The sequence below is a fragment of the Megascapheus bottae genome, chromosome 1 (genome assembly GCF_031878675.1).
Source record: "Megascapheus bottae isolate mThoBot1 chromosome 1, mThoBot2.hap1, whole genome shotgun sequence".
NCBI lineage: Eukaryota > Metazoa > Chordata > Mammalia > Rodentia > Geomyidae > Megascapheus > Megascapheus bottae.
The window spans coordinates 59,346,329-59,366,791 of NC_143509.1; the positions used below are offsets into that span (position 1 = coordinate 59,346,329).

General features: G+C 45.0%; 1 pseudogene; it reads right to left on the bottom strand.

The window, feature by feature from the left end:
• Positions 1-994: 994 nt before the first annotated feature.
• Positions 995-19,010, bottom strand: LOC150069286 (AP-3 complex subunit sigma-1-like; annotated as a pseudogene).
• Between the last annotated feature and the right edge of the window lie 1,453 nt (positions 19,011-20,463).

Consider the following 20,463-nt stretch of genomic DNA (forward strand, 5'->3'; position numbering starts at 1 on the left):
TGGGGAGGGGGAAGTTGGGGAAGGGGCAGGATTCTGGATTCGTTGCCCCCCCTGCACTTGCCAGTCTTTCTTGGGTGGAGGTGTCTGAGTTAAGTTCTGTAGCTCGCCTCCAGCTCTGCTTTCCCCATGGTTTTGGAGGAACTCGCTGGACTACTTACTGGTTAGATGTGAGCTGCTCCATGGTGTTGGAGGGTCGTTCACTTCCCCTCTGGTCTCCACTGCTGTCTGTGCTCCCCATGTTGCCAGGTCTGTGTGGGTTCCTATATCTGGATTCTGCCACTTCCTGGAGTTGCTGGAGTTCGGAGCTTCCTGGGCCGGTCCCACCCACCCGGCTTTCTAGGCTTGGAGCTGCAGCAAGGGGTCGGGATGGGGGGGGTCCTAGGGTTTCAGTTTCTTTGAGAACGTTGACTATAAGCTTTATGTGGGTTTGTTTTCTGGTTTGTGTACTTCTCCATTGCTTCTTGAATTTGTTTTTGTGGATTTCTCAAGATAGTTGGCTCATGGGATTTTCTGATTCACTTAGTTTGTGGGAGAGAGCTGGGCTGGGTCCCTATTGTTTTGATGCCATCTTCTTCCCCTCAGGTTTTTTTTGTTTGTTTGTTTTTTGTTTTTTTTTTTTTCTAGCGATGAAATAGACTTTTATTTACTTTGTTGAATCAGAGGGTTATAAAAAAAACTTATTGCTAACGAAGATCTTGGGTCAACAGAAAGATGTCTCCAAAGTCCAGTTATCTTGGAGTTTATTTCAACTAAGAGGAGAAGGTCATAATGTTTTCATGCAATACAGACTTGGTTCTTTAAATAACAATTGTGACAAATGGTAGAAAGAATTAAGAGACTGCTCTACCTGTGATCCATACAAAACACCAACATTCTGGGTGTAAATAATAAAGTAGTATCTCACTTTTTGAAACCCTGTAATAGGCGATATATATGGGCATGCTGTAGGTGGGCATAGAAATGCAGTATTTTCTAAAGAAAGAAATTACACACACACACACACTAACTATTCAGTTTCTTTAAAATCACTGAGCAAGAAAACCAACAATGAACTTCCATACTGATTTTACAAAACTTCTATACAGTACCTTGACTTAAATCCAAGAGCAAAAGTTAAGACTCACCTCCTCTATTTTTGGTAAACAACTGCATGGTAAACTTAGATGACTTTTCCCCTGGGTTTTACCTGGGAGTGGTCTTTTTAATATTTTATTTAAAAGAGGGCAGGTTTGGCACTTTTATACTGATGTCACCAATGTTACTGTTTCTCGGGATCTCTGAAAGATTCATGTTCTTTACAGCAGATACGGCACCTGCCGTATCTGGAGCACCTGCCAAGCCAGCCTCTGACTTCTCGAGTTTGTTCTGCATGTCGATCTGTGTGACAATCTCGTTCATGTTGGTCTCCAGCACCATCCCCCCCCATCACCATTTCGGCAAGAATGTTGTCCACATGGAATATCAAGTCCAGCTCGCAGACGTTCTCAAAACACCTGTCCAATGTCTCCACAAACACCTGAATGAGGTCTAGAATGCCAAGTTCGCTTTCTGAGGAATCCACACAGAAGACAAAATACAGCGTTGCATAGTGTCTGTATATCAGCTTGTTGTCAGAGCCTCCAATTAACGGGGTGTAAACTCTACAGGCCCCACAAAGTGACACAGCTTAAGACTGATTACCAAAGGCCTCCTTCCAGGAAGTTGCAGACATTCTCGTCTCTCTTGGACGATGATCCTGATGATCTGCTGCTGTGTGTCTTCACTGTAGGGCTGGTAGAACTTGGAGAGCCATGGCTTGCTGTGGTGGTTGAAGATGAGGATCGCCTTGATCGTGGCTGGGTCTGGCCGGCCTGGGGGGGGCCGGGGCGGGGATGGCGCAGGCCGGGCCTGGGGATGTCGCTGGGCTTGGGGATGTCGCCGGCGAGCCTTCCCCGCCCGCCCCCTCGCGCACGCGCGCGCGCGCACGCACGCACCTCAGGTTTTGTTTTTTATTGCTCTGTTTTACCCCAGTCCTAGGGCTTCAACTCAGGGCCTGAGCACTTCCTTGGGCTTTCTCAATGTTAGAGCTCTACCATTTGGTCCACAGCACCACTTCCAGCTTTTTCATTGTATGTGGTACTGAGGAATCAACCCAGAGTCTTCGTGCATGGTCGGCAAGCACTCCACCGCTAAGCCAAACTCCCAACCTAAAGGGTTGTTTGTTGTTATTATTTTTGAGGTTTTGTTTTGTTTCGTTGGTGTTGACGCTAAGATCCTCTAAAGGATAACATTCTATGACCTGAGTCACAGTTCCACTTCCAGCTTATTGGTGTTTAATTGTAGATAACAGTCACAAGGCCTGATGCATAGGATCCCAGCTACTCAGGAGGCTGAATCTTAGGATTATGGTTAGAAGCGAACACAGGGAGGTAAGAATGTGAGACTTTTTTTTTTTTTTTGCCAATCTTGGAGCTTGAACTCAGTTCCTGGGGTACTGACCTTCAGCTTCTTTTACTCTAGTCTAGCCACTTGAGCCACAGTGCCACTTCTGCATTGTTCTGTTTATGAGGTACTAAGAAATCAAACCCAGGGCATCATGAATGCTAGGAAAGAACTGAATGACTAAGCCAAATTGCCAGCCCATTTGTGAGACACCTTTTTCATCTCCAATAAACTACCCTGAAAAGACCAGAAGTAGCATTGTGGCTCAAGTACAAGGGCAATAGCTTTGGGCAAAAGAGACACAGACATAGAACCTTAGGCCTGAGTTCAAGCCTCAGGACTGGGAAAAAACAAAACACTTTCACGAACTTTCCTGCCCAGGCGGCTTCAAACTGTGATCCTCAGATCTCAGCTTTCTGAGTAACAAGGATAATAGCAGTGAGAAACAAGTTCCCACAATGCTGATTATTATTATTATTATTATTATTATTATTTGTCAATCTTGGGCTTGACTCAAGGTCTGAGCACCGTTCTTGGATTTTCTCAAGGCTAGAGCTCTATCACTTGAGCACGATTTCAGGTTTTTTTCTATGTATGTGGTACTAAAGAATCGAACCTGGGTCTATGTGCATACTATGCAAGGATTTTATTACCACTATGCCAAACTCTGGGCCCCCATGCTGATTATTCTTGAGGTATAGTCATGCTTTGGTACCCAGGCCATCCAGGTTGCTATCCTTTTATTTGTGAGTCCCTAAGTCACTGTACATGACAAGCATCAGTTCCTATGCCAGCCATTGGTTGAGATGGATTCACCTGAACATTTATGCCCCAAGTGACCATAAACTACAACCCCAGCCCCCCCTCTATCTCTACCTCCTGAATACCAAGGATGAGAGGCTTGAGTCACTGGTACAGAACAGTACATACATCTATCTTCATATTTTTAAATGCAAATACTATCTGGAGGAAGAGAAAATACTTGATGACTCCAAAGCCAGGAAAGTACGCCTGCTTTTCAGATCTGCTTTACTCTGCTTATTCTTGCCAGTAGAAATGGTGGGTCAGGTGCAATTTCTCCTGCTGTGCACATGTGTGTGGATTACTTCAGGCCCCATCTGGGGGTATCAGTAAGCTGTTGTTTAATATGTGGATGTTTTTGTTCTTCTCCTGAGGCATCCATGCTTAAAATAGATTCTGTAATTATCTACTAGCTAAGCCTGGCAGTCCTGCAACCTATGAAACCTCAACATAGGAAGAAAAAGATCTAGATGGTCTCTTTAGAGATCTGACTTCAACGAGTTCCTTCGCTTTAGTGGAGGCATCAGTTGCCCTTCACTCCCTATTTGTACTGTCAATAATTCACCATGTTTTATATATTAGAGAGGAAAGGCCAGCCCTCCTGAGCCAGAAGAGATCAGAGAGATGATATAAGCTATGTGTTTATTCCATGACCCAAGCTGCTTTTCCTGAGCTAGGATGTTGCCCATGTTGGCCTGGGTACAGACCTGCCTGGCTACTATCTGTCTTGTAAATGAACATCCTGGGTGGATTCTTAACCCCTTTCAGCCTCTCCCCACCCTTGGTCTGTGGCTGTGGATCTGGAGCTTCTCTGAGGGACGTCCACCTAGGGCATCGACCAGGCTGTCCTCTACCCATTGCAAAAGATATGGGCTCTCACTGAGAAGCAATGTCAGCATTCACTTGTTCTAGATCCTTCCTGCCCGAGGCAACCTCCTGGGCATTAGGGTTTATGGCAACGCTTGCCAGCCCTGGTAGAATGTGTAAGAGGAAAGAACTTCAGAAGGTGCCCATGAGTCCAATCGCTTTGTTCCTGGTCAGCTTGTGTCTTGACACTGGAGAGCAGGCAACTCATTTGTCTGACCTCTGTCCCCTACTGTCCTGCCTCTGTTTCCCTTCCTCTCACATCAACATCCCAGTGGTGGACACTGTCATAATTCAGAACATGGCTTGATTTTCCCTGAAATAACACCAGGCAGGAAGATGGCCTAGACCCAGGAAGAAGTCTTCAGGGAATTTGTAGCCAGGTAACAGTGGTTTGCTGCAATAATAGTAACCCAGGAGGCTGGGATCTGAGGCAGCCTGGGCAGAAAACTCCAGGAGACTCCTATCTCCAATTAACCACAAAACAGCTGGAACTGAAGCTGTGACTCAAGTGGTAGACTGCTAGCCTTCAGCACAAAAGCCCAGGGATGGTACTCAGGCTCAGAGTTCAAGAACCAGGACTGACCAAAAGAAAGGATATTTGCTTCCAAGTGCCGGTCCACAGAGATCTTCAGACACACAGTGTGTCCAGAATTCCTTGGGCAGAGTGGAGAGTATCCTGCTCCTCCAGTACAGTGTTGGACAGAAGGGGGAAAAGGGAGGGTAATGTAATGAGAGTAAATACGGTAATCTGTTGGTTTGCTAGTTCCTGTGCTGGACTTGGGACTTAGGAGTGTCAAATGGAGCCAGTTAGAGCCTACATTGGACCTGGGCTGCAATGCAGGTGAGAGACAAGCCTAGCTCATATCCGGAGATGCCCTAGCTGAGGCCACACAGGAGAAGGAAACTTTGTCCTTTCCTCAGCGGAGCCCAGGCCTGTCCTGCCAGCCCAGTCTTCCCTCCTACCAAATGTGAGACCAGCTGGGTCCACCTCACAGGACAGCCTCGGTGGCTGTACTGGGTCTGTGGTTGAGCCTTTGCCTCCCAGTTGTTCAAAGTGGCATCCAAAGGAGTAGTGGGAACAAAGCAGCGGCACCCTAGCAGGTAAGGCCTTTCTTTCCTTGTTTTTCTGGGGCACTGTCCTCCAGCTCCTGCAGGAGCTCCATGGGAGCTGGAGCTTGCCTCACACAGGAGGTTGGCAATTGTGGGCTGGGAAGGTGGGACTCTCCTCATGGCTCAGCTGAAAAAAAGAATGAAGACCCTCACTGAGTACTGAGCCCATGGCCCTGCTTCCTTGGCCTCTCCCTGCCAGAGGAATCCAGGCAGTAGGTGCAGGAGTGAGTTATTGTGACTCATCTGTCTGGCCAGCCCTCTCCCTGACATGGAAAATCATACTGGTCTGGCCTATGGGAGCCAGGATAACTTACCTTGGTCCTGTGGGCTTATTTGGGTGAGAGTTAGCTGCTTCTGTTCTTAGGACAGCAGCAGACCAGGCTGTGCCCCTCATTGGAGAATTCCCTCTCCCAATCCCTTCCTACCCAAGCTCAGAATTGTGGTTGTATCGGTTTTGGACTCCAGATTTTTTTTTTGCTTGTATGGGGGTCACTTGATCCGGCAGGACTGGCTCTGCCCTGAAATGTTCAGTGTCCCCAGGCCTTCTCCCCCTCCCCTGCCCCATCCAGGAAACCCCTCCTGTCCAAGGTGAGAGCCAGAGGCACTGACCTAAGACCTTTATTAGTCTTGGGCAGGTCAGAAGATATTTTTAAGGCCTTCATGAGTCATATGAAAGTCTGCTGTGTCTGTAGGGTGGCTGTGTGGCACTGCTGCTGTGGGGCTAGTGGGTTATAGCTTATCTCCACTCTGATGACTCTCAAGAATTCTTAGCCAGACCTCAGTAAATACAGCTTACTTAATTCATTGACTAATAGAAAATATGGGCTTTTCTGGACATGTAAGTACTGAAAATATTTTATTTATGGAGCCTGGTAGTCTACCTAGTGGTAGAGTGCTTGCCTAGGATGCATGAAGATTTGATTTCTTGGTAACACATACAAAGAAAAAGCTGTAAGTAGCTCTGTGGCTCAAGTGGTAGACCTCTCTAGTCTTGAGAAAGCCCAAGAACAGTGTTTAGGCCCTGAGTTCAAGCCCTAAAATTGGCATAATATAAATATTTATATGCCTATCATAGTCTAAACCCAAAATTAGCCAGATATAATATCACAGGCCAGTTATGCCTGTGATATTATAATTGTAATTGAGGTTGAACATTCTTTCCTCTCCTCCTCCTCCTCCTCCTCCTCCTCTTCTCCTTTTTCTTCTTCTTCCTCTTCCTCTTCCTCCTCTTCCTGTTCTTCTCCTTCTCGTTCTCCTCCTCCTCCTCCTCCTCCTCCTCCTCCTTCTTCTTTTTCCTGGGACTTGAACTAAGGGCCTGGGTGCTGCCTCTGAGCATTTCTTTGTTCTAGGCCAGGGCTCTACCACTTGGGCTGCAGCTCCACTTCCTCCAGGGTTTCAAGGGTATTTAATTGGAGATAAGTCACACAAATGTTCCTTACCATATGGCCTGAACCAAAATCCCTGAATCTCAACCTCTCAAGTAACTGAAATTGCATACATGAGCCACCTTTGTGTGTGTGTGTGTGTGTGTGTGTGTGTGTGTCATGGAGATGGATCTGGGCCTGGGTGCTATCCTGTGTTCTTTAGCTCAAGACTACCACCCTACCTTAAGCCAAGCCCCACTTCCCGTTTTCTAAGAGGTTAATTGAAGGTAAGAGTCTCAGATTCTTTTGTGCCCTGGCTGGCTTTGAGCCTTGATCCTCAGAACTCAGCCAACTGAGTAGGTGGGACTTAAGTGTCCCACCTATGTTCTTAGTTAATTTTTTTGTTTTTGTTGTTGCTGTTTTGTTTTGTTTTGTTTTCCAGTCCTGGGCTTGAGCTCAGGGCATGAGCACTGTCCTTGGATTTTTCTACCACTTGATCCTCAGCTTTTTTCTATGTATGTGGTACCAAGGAATTGAACCTGGGTCTTCATGCATGCTAGGAAAGCACTCTACCACTAGGCCAAACTCCCGGCCCCGATTAGTTAATTTTTTTATTGCATTATTTTACTTATTTGTAGGAGTTATTGACTGATTGATGTTGTTTGATTGATTTTATGGTAGTGAGCGTTGAACCCAGAGCCTCATTCACACTTGATAGTACCCACCCCTCACTCTATTCCTGAGCTATACCTCCAGCATTTCATTACCTATTCTTAATGTGTTAATCCTATGGTACATATGTTGATGTTAACGTTCATTATAGAATATTTTTGTCAATGTAATTCTTACTACTATTGTTCTGGTGGTAATTTCCAGTCAGTAAAGTTGTTTTCCATTTTTATTTATTTTAGTCTTTGGAGCTTATTTCACAGAGCTCTCTCAGCTTCTAAGATAAGGAAGGTATTTCTTTTTTCATTTATTTATTGTAATTAATAGAAGGGTTACAGTTACATTCATCAGATAGAAGGTGCATTACTTCACACACATTGATACCCCTTCTCATGCTTTTGTCCTCATTTCCGTCCCCCACCCCTTCTCTCATCTTGTTTTCCCCCCTTCCCTTTACTATTTCAAATCAACACATAAATGTATATACAATATACCAGCTAACAAGGTAAGATACTGTAACAATATGAGAATAACCAATTGACAACAAAAGAGATGAGAAATATCATAGTACATTAAGAACAACAATAATACATTATATTTCTCTTGTTTCCATATCCTGCAGGTCCTTTCATTTAGCCTCATCCTATATGGTGGCCTTATGTATCTAGGTTTTTAGTTAGATATATAGAGGTGTTGCATTTTATAATCCCCTGCTGGGAGAGTCTAAGGTTTGTACTTATTATGACAAATGAGGGAAACCATTGAGCCTATGTTCCTTTGGGTCTGGCTTACTTCACTTAATATGATTTTTTCCAAGATTTTCCATTTCCTTACAAATGGACGGATGTCGTTCTTTCTGATGGCAACATAGAATTCCATTATGTATAAATACCACATCTTGCTGATCCAGTCATCTACTGAGGGGCATCTGGGTTGATTCCATATCTTTGCTATGGTAAATAGTGTTGTAATGAACATCGTTGTGCTAGTGGCTTTAGAATGTCCTTGTGTCTGGGCGATTGGGTAAATGCTATGCAGTGGAATACCTGGGTCATAGGGGAGCTCTATGTAAGAGGAACCGGCATATGTTGGCAAACTTTCTTGCAACGTTTTCATCACTTAAAAAAAAGAGTCAAATGGGCATGGTGGCTCATACCTGTAATCCTAGTTACTCAGGAGGCTGAGGTGTGAGGATTGCAAAGCCAGCCAGGGCAGTATAAATCATGAGACTCATCTCCAATTAATCACTACCAAAACAAAACCAAACAAAACAGAAAGTGGGGTTGTGGCTCAAGGCAGAGGGTGGTAGCCTTATGCTGAAGAGCTCAGGAACAGAGCCCAGGCTCAGAGCTCAAGCCCCAATGACATAAACAGTGAAACTAATGCACCTACAACCTGAAGAATATATCTAACCCCTCTATACTTTATCTCAACAAAAAAAAAAGAAGAGAAAAAGAGTCACTGGCTGGGAATGTGTCTCAGTGGTAGTGTTGTCTAGCATACATGAAACCCTGTGTTCATTTCTCCAGTACCACACAAGCAGAAAAAGAAGTGGAGCTGTGGCTCAAGTGTTAAGAGTGCTAGCCTTAAGCAAAGGAAGCTCAGGGACAGTGCTCAGGCCCTGAGTTCAAGACCATGGTGTAGACCAGGAAGAAAGAAAGAAAGAAAGAAAGAAAGAAAGAAAGAAAGAGAGAGAGAGAGAGAGAGAGAGAGAGAGAGAGAAAGAAAGAAAGAAAGAAAGAAAGAAAGAAAGAAAGAAAGAAAGAAAGAAAGAAAGGGAGGAAGGGAGGAAGGAAGAAAAGAGAAGGAAAGGTGGGAGTGAGTAAAAAAAAAGAAAAAGTGTGAAGTCAAGTCAAGCTGTATTGGCTCAATTCTTCTTAAACAGAAAGCTGAGACCCAGAGACTGGATGCTCAAAGCTAGCCTGAGCAAGAATGTCCATGAGATTTTATTTCCAATTAAGCAGCTAAAAGCTTGCCTGAAAATTTTGGTAGAGTAGCAGAGTGCCAGTTAAGCAAGCTGGAGGCACTAAGTTCAAGCTTTGATACTGGAAAAACAGATTGTTCACCCTCATGCAACTTATTTGAATAAATTATTTCAGTGTCATTTATGTAAAGTTCATGTTTTCCCTACTTATTTTAAATATCATCTAGTATTTATCATAGAAACTCCCACTTACACACATGAGCATTCTTTTCCTTTGTATCTATTCTTTCCTCCTTAGCCAATCTCCACTGGAGCTTTTGCCTTTTCCTACTGATTTTTCTCTTAGTAAGTAGGAAAACAATTTAATATGGTATTTTATCCGTTGAATTCTCTTAACAATTATATTCTTTAGAACTTTGCAGGAAGGCAATCATATTATCTAAATATAATGAGAGTGTGTTTCCTCCTCATCTCTTACTTAACTGAAGAGAATTGTGCTTAGTGCATTCTCTTGGCCTATAGAACACTGTTGAACAACAGTCACCACAGTGAACAGCGAGGGTCGATGCAAACTGTGCTGTGGGTTGCACACTTCACTATTGTAGGGAGGATTGCTTACCAAAACTTAGATATTCTAGATACTTTTGTCGTCTGCCTACTTTTAGTCACTTTTATTTCATACTGTGAACTCATTTCCTGGAACCTTCTTGCTGTGAATCCCTGAGTTGAGACTCTTTTCTTCCAAAGGATTTGTCTTGGCCTTTGGCAGGAGTAGGGTCAGTACCAAGTGGACCATACCTTGGAGTACACATCTAAGTAGAGTTGAACCTCAGTCTAGCTCACCAACTGCAGACTAGTTATGTGAAACTATATTTTCTTGCTGCTTCACTAAACCAAAGATATTTCCCCTCTTCCTCCTCCCTTTCCCTCATAAAGACAAAAGGGAAATCCTCCATCACTGAGGAGAGCTTAAGGCTTCAGAGACAACAACTAGGTCCAAAGAGATCAGGGGCAGACTACCCTTCCAGGAGTTTTCTTGACTTTTTTTTTTTTTTGGAGAGAGGGTCTTACTATGTTCCAGGTTTACCTTGAACTCATAATCTTCCTGCTTCAGCCTTCCAAGTGCTGGAATTTTTCTATATGTACCACCACTGTGAACTTGTTAAGATAATCTTTAAGGGTGAGAATGGTGAAGGGGGTAGCACTGAACAAAATTGCTTTGCTTTGTTAAATGATATCTCCTTTGTATAGCCATGTAAAGATAGTAAAAATAAAACATAATATTCAAGGTCAGAGTTCCAAGCAGTTACACTCTTTCCAGAGTCAGTTGCTTTCCTTCTAGGGATTGTTCATCCATGTTGGAGTTTTTAGTCCTTCGTCCCTCCCGACCTGCAAGAGGGATAGAGACAACACGCCCCAACCAAGACAAGGCTGAGAAAGGAAAGGGCCTACTGACCACCCACACCCAGCCCTCCCTCGCCAAAGGGAGGACAATCAGACAGCGCCAGGGAGACCCGTCAAAGCAGGAACTCATTTATTGGGAAAGTACAATTAGCTAGTATAGGATGCAGGAGCCTATCAGCATAAAGGTGGGCAGGACAGGGGAAGTAGGTGCTGTCCAAGAGGGCAGAAGAGTTCGGGGACAATCCCAGAGGAGGCCTTACTTTACATCACAGACCACAGCCATGCCTTCCAATCAGGTGACGGGCAGGTTGGGTCCCAAAACCAGGAAATGAGTCCACTTCCCTGATGTGACGTGCCCCACATCTCCTCCCTTTTTGTTTTATTAAGCAGGTGTTTGCCTTACACGAGAAGTGTGCCTGTCTTAGGTTCTTCCCCTTGGGGATCTTACCTGTCACTGACTACCACTCTAGTGCTTCAAGCAATTTACCTGTAGGGTTGGCAGACCCAAATGGAGATTTGAAATAGTGGGGATGGCCAACGTCATTAAAGGAAACCCTTCTGTTTACACCTGCACATCCTGGAAAGGGCCAGGGCCAACCTCATAGTGTCCCCAGTCTGCCATCTCATAGCACAGCATATTGTTGCCAGAGTACCATTAGCTGAACAGCTTTAACCTGATCCTGATCTCTAAGAAACTGAAGGAGCTTATTGATTATACGAGGTCTGAATGTATATACAAAAACCACTGTAACCAAGGGGCCCACCCACAAAGGGGAGAAGGTAAGGAAGCCAACCATTTAGTCCAGTCCATAGATAGTTTGCATCAAGTTCATTTTGGTGGCAGTTGAGAACCTCCTATAGTCTTTTAAAGCAGAACAAGGCCTCAGCACTTTTGGAGGACCACTGCTGCCAGGGAATCAATTTGAGATTGTAGGTCTTTGTGGGCAGCGTGGCTAATGATGCCCAGGATGAGGAGAAGGAAGGCGACTGAAGGATCCAATCACAGCTAGGCAGAGCATCCAGTATGCTCTCCTCATCCTGTGAACGAGAGGGAGAAGGAAAATCATACCTCAAGAGGGGGTGCTCTTGGGTAATTACTTTTTAGTTTGCCGACAATATTTTAAATCTCTAGCCGGTACCCAAATTGGGTTTGGTTCTCCCACTGGGAAGACATATCCAAATCCTCTCCCCACACTAATGAGAGGATCAGGGCCTCTCCATGATCCAGGAAGAGGATCTCTCCAACGTACTTCAATCTTTAAATAAGGTGTCTGATTGGACCAATGTCTCTGAAAGGCAGTCAGAGGCTGATCCTTGGAAAAATTTACAATATTTAGTGTAAGCATGGCTGTCCTCAATTGATCATGGGGGTTGCCTCCCCCTTTTGGTTTTATTAGTTGATTTTCTAAGGTCTTATTATGTCTCTCAATTATAGCTTGTCCCCTGGGATTATATGATATCCAGTGGTATGTCTAATATTCCAAGTCTGAAAATAGTCTTGTAATGATTTACTCATAAAACAAGGCACATTATCCATTTTAACCTGTAGGGGTAAACCCAAGATTGCAAAACATTGTAAAAAAAATTGCTTTCTGCGTGTCAGGCTCTTTCTCCGGAATGCGCAGTAGCCTAACAAGCATGTGAATAAGTATCTATAGCCATAAATATGTATTTTAATTTCCCAAAGGGTGCATAATGGGTTACATCAGTCTCCCAGATAACATTAGCTTTAAGGCCCCGGGGATTGACCCCAGGGGATTGTAGAGGTAGGACTTGTAGAAATGGCATACACGATTTACATGTTCTCACGTTCTTTTTTAAGTCCTTTATAGGGACCGGGGGGAATCTCTGATGCAACCCTCTCCAATTTAAGTGAGTTAGTTCATGTAACCCTTGAACTAATTGAAAGTCCTGGTGAGCTGAGCAGTAGCTGTAATAATCCCATTGGATGCCAATTGCTCAGCCATTTGGTTTCCTCATGTCAGCCTCCCAGGCAAATCCTGGTGTCCCCTTAGATGCTGTAAAAAAAAATGGGATTAGCTCATTTGTTTAACAGAGATATGACTTGAATTATTAAGGGAGTAACTGGGCTTCTGTCCAGTTTTATATAGGCTGACACTAACGTTGGTAGCAAATTGACTACATATAGGCTATCAGAAAACAAGTTCATTGATCCATGGATTAAGGCCAAGGCAACTGCATATAGCTCCTTCAACTGTGCAGATCCTGTGACTGGCTCAAAATAGTGGGTACCTTTCCTTTCTTTGGTAAGTAGGGAGGCAGGGCATATCACTATGGCAGATCCCGCCTTTCTCCCATCTGTGAATATATTTGCTGCTCCAGGGAGGGACCTGGTGGAAAATAGTATGGGGGAGCGTCCATTGTAACCTTGAAAATGACGACACCCATCTTGAAGTACCATAATGGCAATCCAACTTACCCATGAAACCTTCCAAGGCAGTGGCAACCCGACCATAGTTTCTTCTGACCCACTCGAAGTCTGACAACCAGTAGGGGATTACCAGCACATCTGGATCGCGACCATAATGCCTCAGGGAAACATCTCTACCCAACTGGTCAAGTTGTGAATAAACTCTAGGAGCCCCTCCTATCAACACATGTATCCATTGAAGAGGCTAGCCTAGCTGAGTAATTGCTGCAAAAAATAGGTTAGAGCCAGGGAGAATCCAAAGACAGAGGGGGCATTGGGAATTATAACGAGCCAATTGTGCCACATTTAAGGGTATCTGAATCTTATTAAATATTGATTGATGTAATGAGGTCATAGTAATAATCTGTAGGGGCCTTATCCTTTAGAGAGTAAAAAAGCGGAAGGAGTTCTTCTGTAGACAGGTGAAGCCAAGGTCTCAGCCAATTCAGCTCACCTAACAATTTCTGTAATTCTACCAAGATGTAGGATGATCCTACATCTTGGTAGAATAATTGGGGTTTGAGAGGACAGGCAGCGTCCAGTCTAAGTTCAGTTCCCAGAATCTTAAAGGGAGGCAAGGTCTGGACCTTGTCATTAGATATATGCAATCCTCCTTTCTGTAAAAGAATCTGAAGTTCCTTATAGGCAGAACTTAATGTCTCGTTGTCAGTTGCCCCAATAATAATATCGTCCATGTATACATATATAGTTATGTCTGATCTCCTCCAAAGGGATTGCAGAATTTGTGAGACATAATGTTGACAAAAGGCTGGGCTATTGGGCATGCCTTGGGGCAGCACCACCCACTCATATCTTTCATCTGGCCCCTGGAAATTGATTGAGGGAATAGAGAAGGCGAATTTTTCACAATCCTGGAAATCCAGAGGAATAGAAAAGAAGCAATTCTTAATATCAATCACAATGAGGGTCAAGTCTCGAGGGATGGAAGGATTCTAAGGCAACCCTCACAAGGGGGTACCAACATGAACCATCTGCTCATTAATCTTTCTTAGGTCCTGTAACATTCTCCATTTTCTGAGGACTTCTGTATGACAAACACAGGACTATTCCAAGGGCTTAGAGAGGGCTTGATATGTCCTAGGGTCAGCTGTTCTGATATTATCTCTCTTAGTTTTTGTAATTTATATCAAGGAAGCAGCCACTGTTCCACCCAAACTGGAGGGCCTGGAAGCCAATGGATGGGGGGGGGGTGGCGGTAGGAACAGTGGCCTCTAGGATTGGGAGTGAGTCCTTACACTGGGTGCAGGAGTGTTCTGCCTTGTAGCCTCCAAAGGCGGGTTCCCCCTATCCTCTAGGTTATCATTACAAAACCTTTCATGGTCTGTGGTGATGAATGCCTTTGCTTCTCTCAAACTATCTTGTCCCAGTAGGTTGGCTGTTAGACCAGATGCCACTAGGGGGTGCACCTCCCCCTGGCTACCATCCACATCTTTCCAAGGGAGCCAGTCCCTAGCCTTCTCAGACTTGGTATCACCCCCCACCCCTAACAACTGGGGTCTGGGAATCAGTTTCCACTGGGGGTGGGGGGGAGAACCTCCTCCTTTCTCAGTACTGTCTGATCTGCTCCAGTGTCAATCAGGCAGCGAAACTTCTCCCCCCTTCCCATCACTATGAAAATATCCATTTTTGGCGTAATCCCTGGGATTACTGGGATGGTCCAGTGAGCCCTAGGCAGATCTCTAGAAGAGATGCCTCCTTTGGGTGACAGGGCTGGAGGGTGCCCCGTCATTAGTTTAAAGGCTTTCCCTCAATATTGAATTTAGTTTACAACTTCTTTGCCAATGGAATCCCTTCCTGCAGCAGGGACAGGGTGTTTTAGGTGGAGTTTGGCCTTTGGTCTGGTTTGAAAGATGTCCCCTAGGGGGCGGATCAGGTATCTGCCCCCTAGGGAAATCTCTTTTGAAGTGGCCTTGCTGGCCACCCCCAAAACAAACTCCTCTTGCAGCCCCATTTAAAGAGGTAAGGGGGTAGAAAGCACCTCAGCAAGTGAAGCCACTTGGGCTTGTAGGGCTGCAACCAGCATCTGTGACTGGTGGGCTTGAGAGCCCACATCCCTAGTGGCAACTGTCCACCTCCCCATAGATCTCTCCTTCATTCCTGCACAGGCCAGTTTGTGGTCTGCGGTAATCCCCTCCCTGACCAGCATCTTGACAAATTGATCTCGGGGGGCCCCGAAGGGAGCTTTCTTTAGAGGCTTGATTCTACTCTTTCTTTTTCTTTTTCTTTTTTTTTTTTTGCCAGTCCTGGGCTTGAGCTCAGGGCCTGAGCACTGTCCTTGGACTTTCTCAAGGCTAGAGCTTTACCACTTGAGCCTCAGCACCACTTCTGGCTTTTTTTCTATATGTGGTACCGAGGAATTGAACCCGGGTCTTCATGCATGCTAGGCAAGCACTTTAACCACTAGGCCAAACTCCCGGCCCCTCCATTCTACTCTTTCTATAAAGGTGGCAGGGTCCTCGGTAGCCTTCTGAGAAATTCCTGATATTGGAGGCACTGAGGGACCTTCTTCCAATTTTTTCCATGCAATTAATCCCAAAGCCCGCACCTGTTCTTGGTAGGGGGCAGGGATAGCAGCCTGCTGGGGGCCTGTGGAAAAGTGATCACTGGATCCTGATAGCATCCCATGAGTCACGGGGACCGGGGGATTAGCAGCCTGGTTCCTCTCAGCCTGGGCATGGCACTCCTCATTAAAAAAAAGGCACACCATTTGAGATACAGGGGGCCAGGAAGCACAGCCTTAGTTACGTTTTTCCAGTCTAGGGTGGTGCACTGCTGATGAGCCAGGCCTTGGAGGATGGTCTCAGCCCAGGGTGAATTAGGCTCATCCTCAGAGACTGCTTTCTTAAGCTCTTTTAAATCTTGGGCCTCCCAGGAATACCATAGGGCTGGTCTATTTCCCCCAGGGTTAGCATTTACCAGGAAAGCCAAGCATGGTGGGGAAGAGTCACCATTGATTTTATAAAATGGCAGCTTAACCCGCCCTTCCAGTTTAGGGGAGGAGCTGCCGCTGTAAAATGGCAGGCTACCCTCCTCTTCCGGTGTAGGGGAGGAGCCGCCACTGTAAAATGGCGGCTTAGCCTCCTCTTCCGGTTTAACATGAGGTGGTGAAGAGTTTTCGGGGGAAGAGGGATAGTAAAATGGCGGAGGTCGCAAATTCTGGGGCAGGAGCACGTGGTGTAGGGCCCAGGGGCCCGACCTCAGGATCAAAGGGGACCAGCAATCCCTCCTTAGGGGCAGGCTTGAAACACTCCTCCTGATCAGTGGGAGGGCCAACTCACCATGACCCTAAGTGCTCCTCAGTAAAGGTTTCCCCAACTGGGTCGCCCTTTGAGGCTGTCTTGGGGGCATCTCTGCTGTCCCTAGATGTCTCCTTAACTGAGTCAGCATAGAAGCAGGCCTTGAGGGCAGACACAGTCGGGTAGTCCCCTAGGGGAAGGGGAAGATCCTCCCCCAAATTAATCTCCCTCCTTCTCACCAGGTGCTCTACACAGTCCCATGTGGCCCAATTGAAAACATTGGCCACCACTAACCCGGGAGCGGCACATGTTAAAGGTCTCCCAGATCTTCTCAGCCTGGGGATCTGAGATCTCCGAACCTTGGCTTCTAAGAATAAATGTCAATGCTTTAAGCACTGGGTCCTCATTCCTGGTGTAAGTTTGCCCGATCTTTTCAGGGAGACCCTTACCTCGTAACCCACTTGTCTCAACTTGCCGACGGTTCCCGTCTGATGGGCGTTCTTTTTGTGTCCCACGATTAGGTCCCAGAATGTTAAAGTTTTTAGTCCTTCTTGCCTCCTGACCCGTAAGAGGGACAAGGAGAACACGCTCTGACCAAGACAAGGCCAAGAAAGGAAAGGGCTGACTGACCACCTGCACCCAGCCCTCCCTCGCCAGAGGGAGGACAATCAGACATGCAGGAAGACCCGTCAAGGCAGGCAATTGTTTATTGGGAAAGTACAATTAGCTAGTAAAGGATGCAGGAGCCTATCAGCATAAAGGTGGGCAGGGCAGGGGGAGGTAGGTGCTGTGGAGATGGCGGAAGAGTTCAGGGACAATCCCAGGGACAGCCTTACTCTACATCGCAAACCACAGCCAAGGCTTCCAACCAAGTGACGGACAGGTTGGGTCCCAAAACCAGGAAATGAACCCATTTCCCTAATGTGACGTCCCACACACATCCATATATTTTTTTAAAAGTTGCTTGTAATTTCTTAAGTATGCATTTTGCTATGAAAGTGTTTCTCCCAAATAAGAGCTCACAGAGTTGAGCTCCCTCTCATAGGATGAAATGAGGAAATCAATTAGTGCTCAGAAAAAAAAATTAGCAAAACTGAATACCTATTTAGATTTAAAAGTTCTTGGTTAGCCAGAAAGAATGGAAGGGATCTTTCATGAATTTGACTGATAGAAGAGAGTTTTCAAATATATTTACAATATACCTTACTTTGAGAAACGTTAGAATAATTCTCATTTAAGAAGAAATAGAGATTGTGTGCTGATAAAATAAAGGATTTACAGAAAACATAGTTGGAATGGTCCACTTAAAATAATGGTTTCAAATATATATATATATATACATATATATATATATATATAATTTTGCTACATAGTTGAGTTGGTGAGAAAAAAGCATGAAAGTTGTCTTCTGCCCTGTGTGCAGGCAAGTAGGAATGCTTGGAGGTCTTTCTGAGCTTTCTCCATCTTCAGCTCTCCAATCTTCTATGTTCCAGAGAGAATGACTTGGGTTTCTTCCATTTGCAGGGTGGTTGGACTCTCTTAATTACATAGTAGAGCTCTGAGTTCTTCATCAAGAACAGTGACTCAGGAAGGGGAGCAATGTTGGTTTAGATTGCTGATGCAGTTGCTGCCTCTTTCTGAGCCATCCATCCAGCCTGGTTCTCCTACTCCAGGTGATGTGTGATGGATGCATGGGAGCCCCGCCCCCACCCAATCCACTTTGCATTTAGGGATGAGACTGGGTAGAGCTCTCTGTCTGCCAGAACCTGAGCGTCTGCCCACCCCTCCTGCAGTTCTATAAAATATGGAAATATCAGACCCTGATTCCAACTGAAACTTGAGAGACAGAGGCATGTCCCTAGCCCTTGTGAAGTACACCATACACTGTACATTCCAAACAAGGGACTCCTAGTATAAAGCTGCAGGTGACAAGACACTACATGGACTGAACCGGGCTAGGCAGTCAACTCAGAGCTCTAAACATTGCGGCCTGCTAAACATTGGAAAGGGGACAGAGTGTACTTGGGAGCTGATGCCAGCTGCCACCTCTGATCTGGGTGAGAGTAACTGCCTTCTGACCTCTTGGGTCTGGTGACTCAGTCCCTGAAAGCACAAAGGCCAACTTCCATTTATGGTCACATGAAGATAGCAGATGAGCTCTCTTCCTCCAGGTCATAAACTGTAATGCTTGCATGCTTATTGTTTATCTATTTCTTGTGGCTATTCTTGAGCCAGTCCTCGAGTTATGATGAATTGTGGTTGTTATTTTCCAAGATTGCTGGGTTGAGGGAGGAGAGGAAGTATCCTCTGCTTTTCTTTGAATTAAGAAGACCTGATTTTGAGTGTGACTGAGAGGGACTCTGATTCACCTCTTCCTTCTTCTACGCAAAGAGAGTGGCTTCAGTGCATGTGCTCTTCTGAGTCTGATAGTATCATGTCCCCTTTGTGGAGACACACCACATTCATTGTTTATTCCCATGCTGAGAACAGAGTGCTTCCTATGGTTTTTCAGTACAAATGCTGAATTTTCCTTTTTTTTCTTTTCTTTCTTTCTTTTATTATTATTTTTTTCTTGCAAAAGCCTGACTGAATGTGGGGCACGTCACATCAGGGAAATGGGCTCATTTCGTGGTCTTGAGGTCCAACCTGCCTGTCACCTGGTTGGAAGGCTTGGCTGTGGTTTGTGATGTACAGTGAAGCTGCCTCTAACTCTGGGATTGGCCCCGCCGCCTTCTCAGACAGCACCTACCTCCCCCTGCCATGCCCACCTCTATGCTGATAGGCTCCTGCATCATATACCTACCCATAGTGTTTGCCCAATAAATGACTTCCTGCCATGACGGACCTCCCTGATGTGTCTGTCTGTCCTCCTGCGAGGGAGGGCTGGGTGTGGGCCGCCCTGGGTGTGGGACCTCACCTTTCTTGGTCTCGTCTTACTCAGAGCGTGTTCTCCTTGTCCTTTTGCGGGTCAGGACTAAAAATTCCAAAACCTGAAGATGTATTTTACTTTCACTGAGTACAAGAGATCATCATTCCAACCCTCTTCTGCTTGGATATCATAGGCTTAACACCTTTCTTTGAAGCAAATACAACTGTATTTGATTAAAAGTACGCATCGAATTGGTCTTTTGAAACTAATATCTTTATTGGTCTATACCACTTGCATTTTTAAGGGATAGAGTACAGTAATGCCATACATATAAGCAGTCTAAAATGATCAAATCGAATACCACTTCCATGTGTTCAAACACACATAAAAGAGCATGTGGACTCTTCTAGTTATTTTAAAGAGACATCATAAATTATTGCAGATTGTAATTGCCCTGTTGACCTTTGAAACTCTGGAAATCTTTCTTCCTGTCTAAACATACCATGGTCCCCATTATCTAGTGTCTAATTCTCCTCTTCATTTCCTTTCCTGATCTTTAGCAAGCAGTATTCTACTTACTTTTCCAAAGAAACAAATCATTTTTTCAGCTCCATAAAGGAGAGCAGGCGAGTCTTTCTCTGTATTTACCTTACTTCATTTAATATAATATATTCCAGTATTATCATGATTCCCAGACTTGACAGAGGTCACTATTTTTATGGCTTTATAAGATCACCCTGTGCCACGTGTTTTAATCTACTCATCCATCAACAGATACGGGAGTTGATTCCAGATCTCAGATGGTGTGAGTACTGCTCAGTAGATGTGGCAGTGGAGATACCGCTTTTAAAGACTGATTTCATTTCCTGTGGGTGCATTTATGATTAGGGAGAAGGTCAGTCATATGGTGAAATTCTTTTTTTTTTTGGTGGAATTTTGGACTTTCTTTCTTTTTGTTCTTTTTTTCTTTTCTTTCTTTTGTTTTTTCTTTTTGTGTGTGTGGAGGTGTCATGGGGCTTGAACTCTCCTGGGTGCTATCTCTGAGCTCTTCAGCTCAAGGCTACAGCCCTACCATTGAGCCAAGCCCCACTTTCTTTTTTCTAGTGGTTAATTGGAGATAAGAGTCTCAGGTCCCTTTGTGCCCAGACTAGTTTTGAACATTGATCCTCAGATCTCAGCCTCCTGAGTAGCTAGGATTGTAGGTGTGAGTCACCATGCCTGGCTTTGATGTTGTTTTCTATGGTGCTTTACTAAGTTATATACTCATCAGCAATGTCTGAGGTTTACCATTCTTTGAATCCTTGCCAGCATGCTTTATTGGTTTTGGTTTTTGGTGCCAGTCCTGG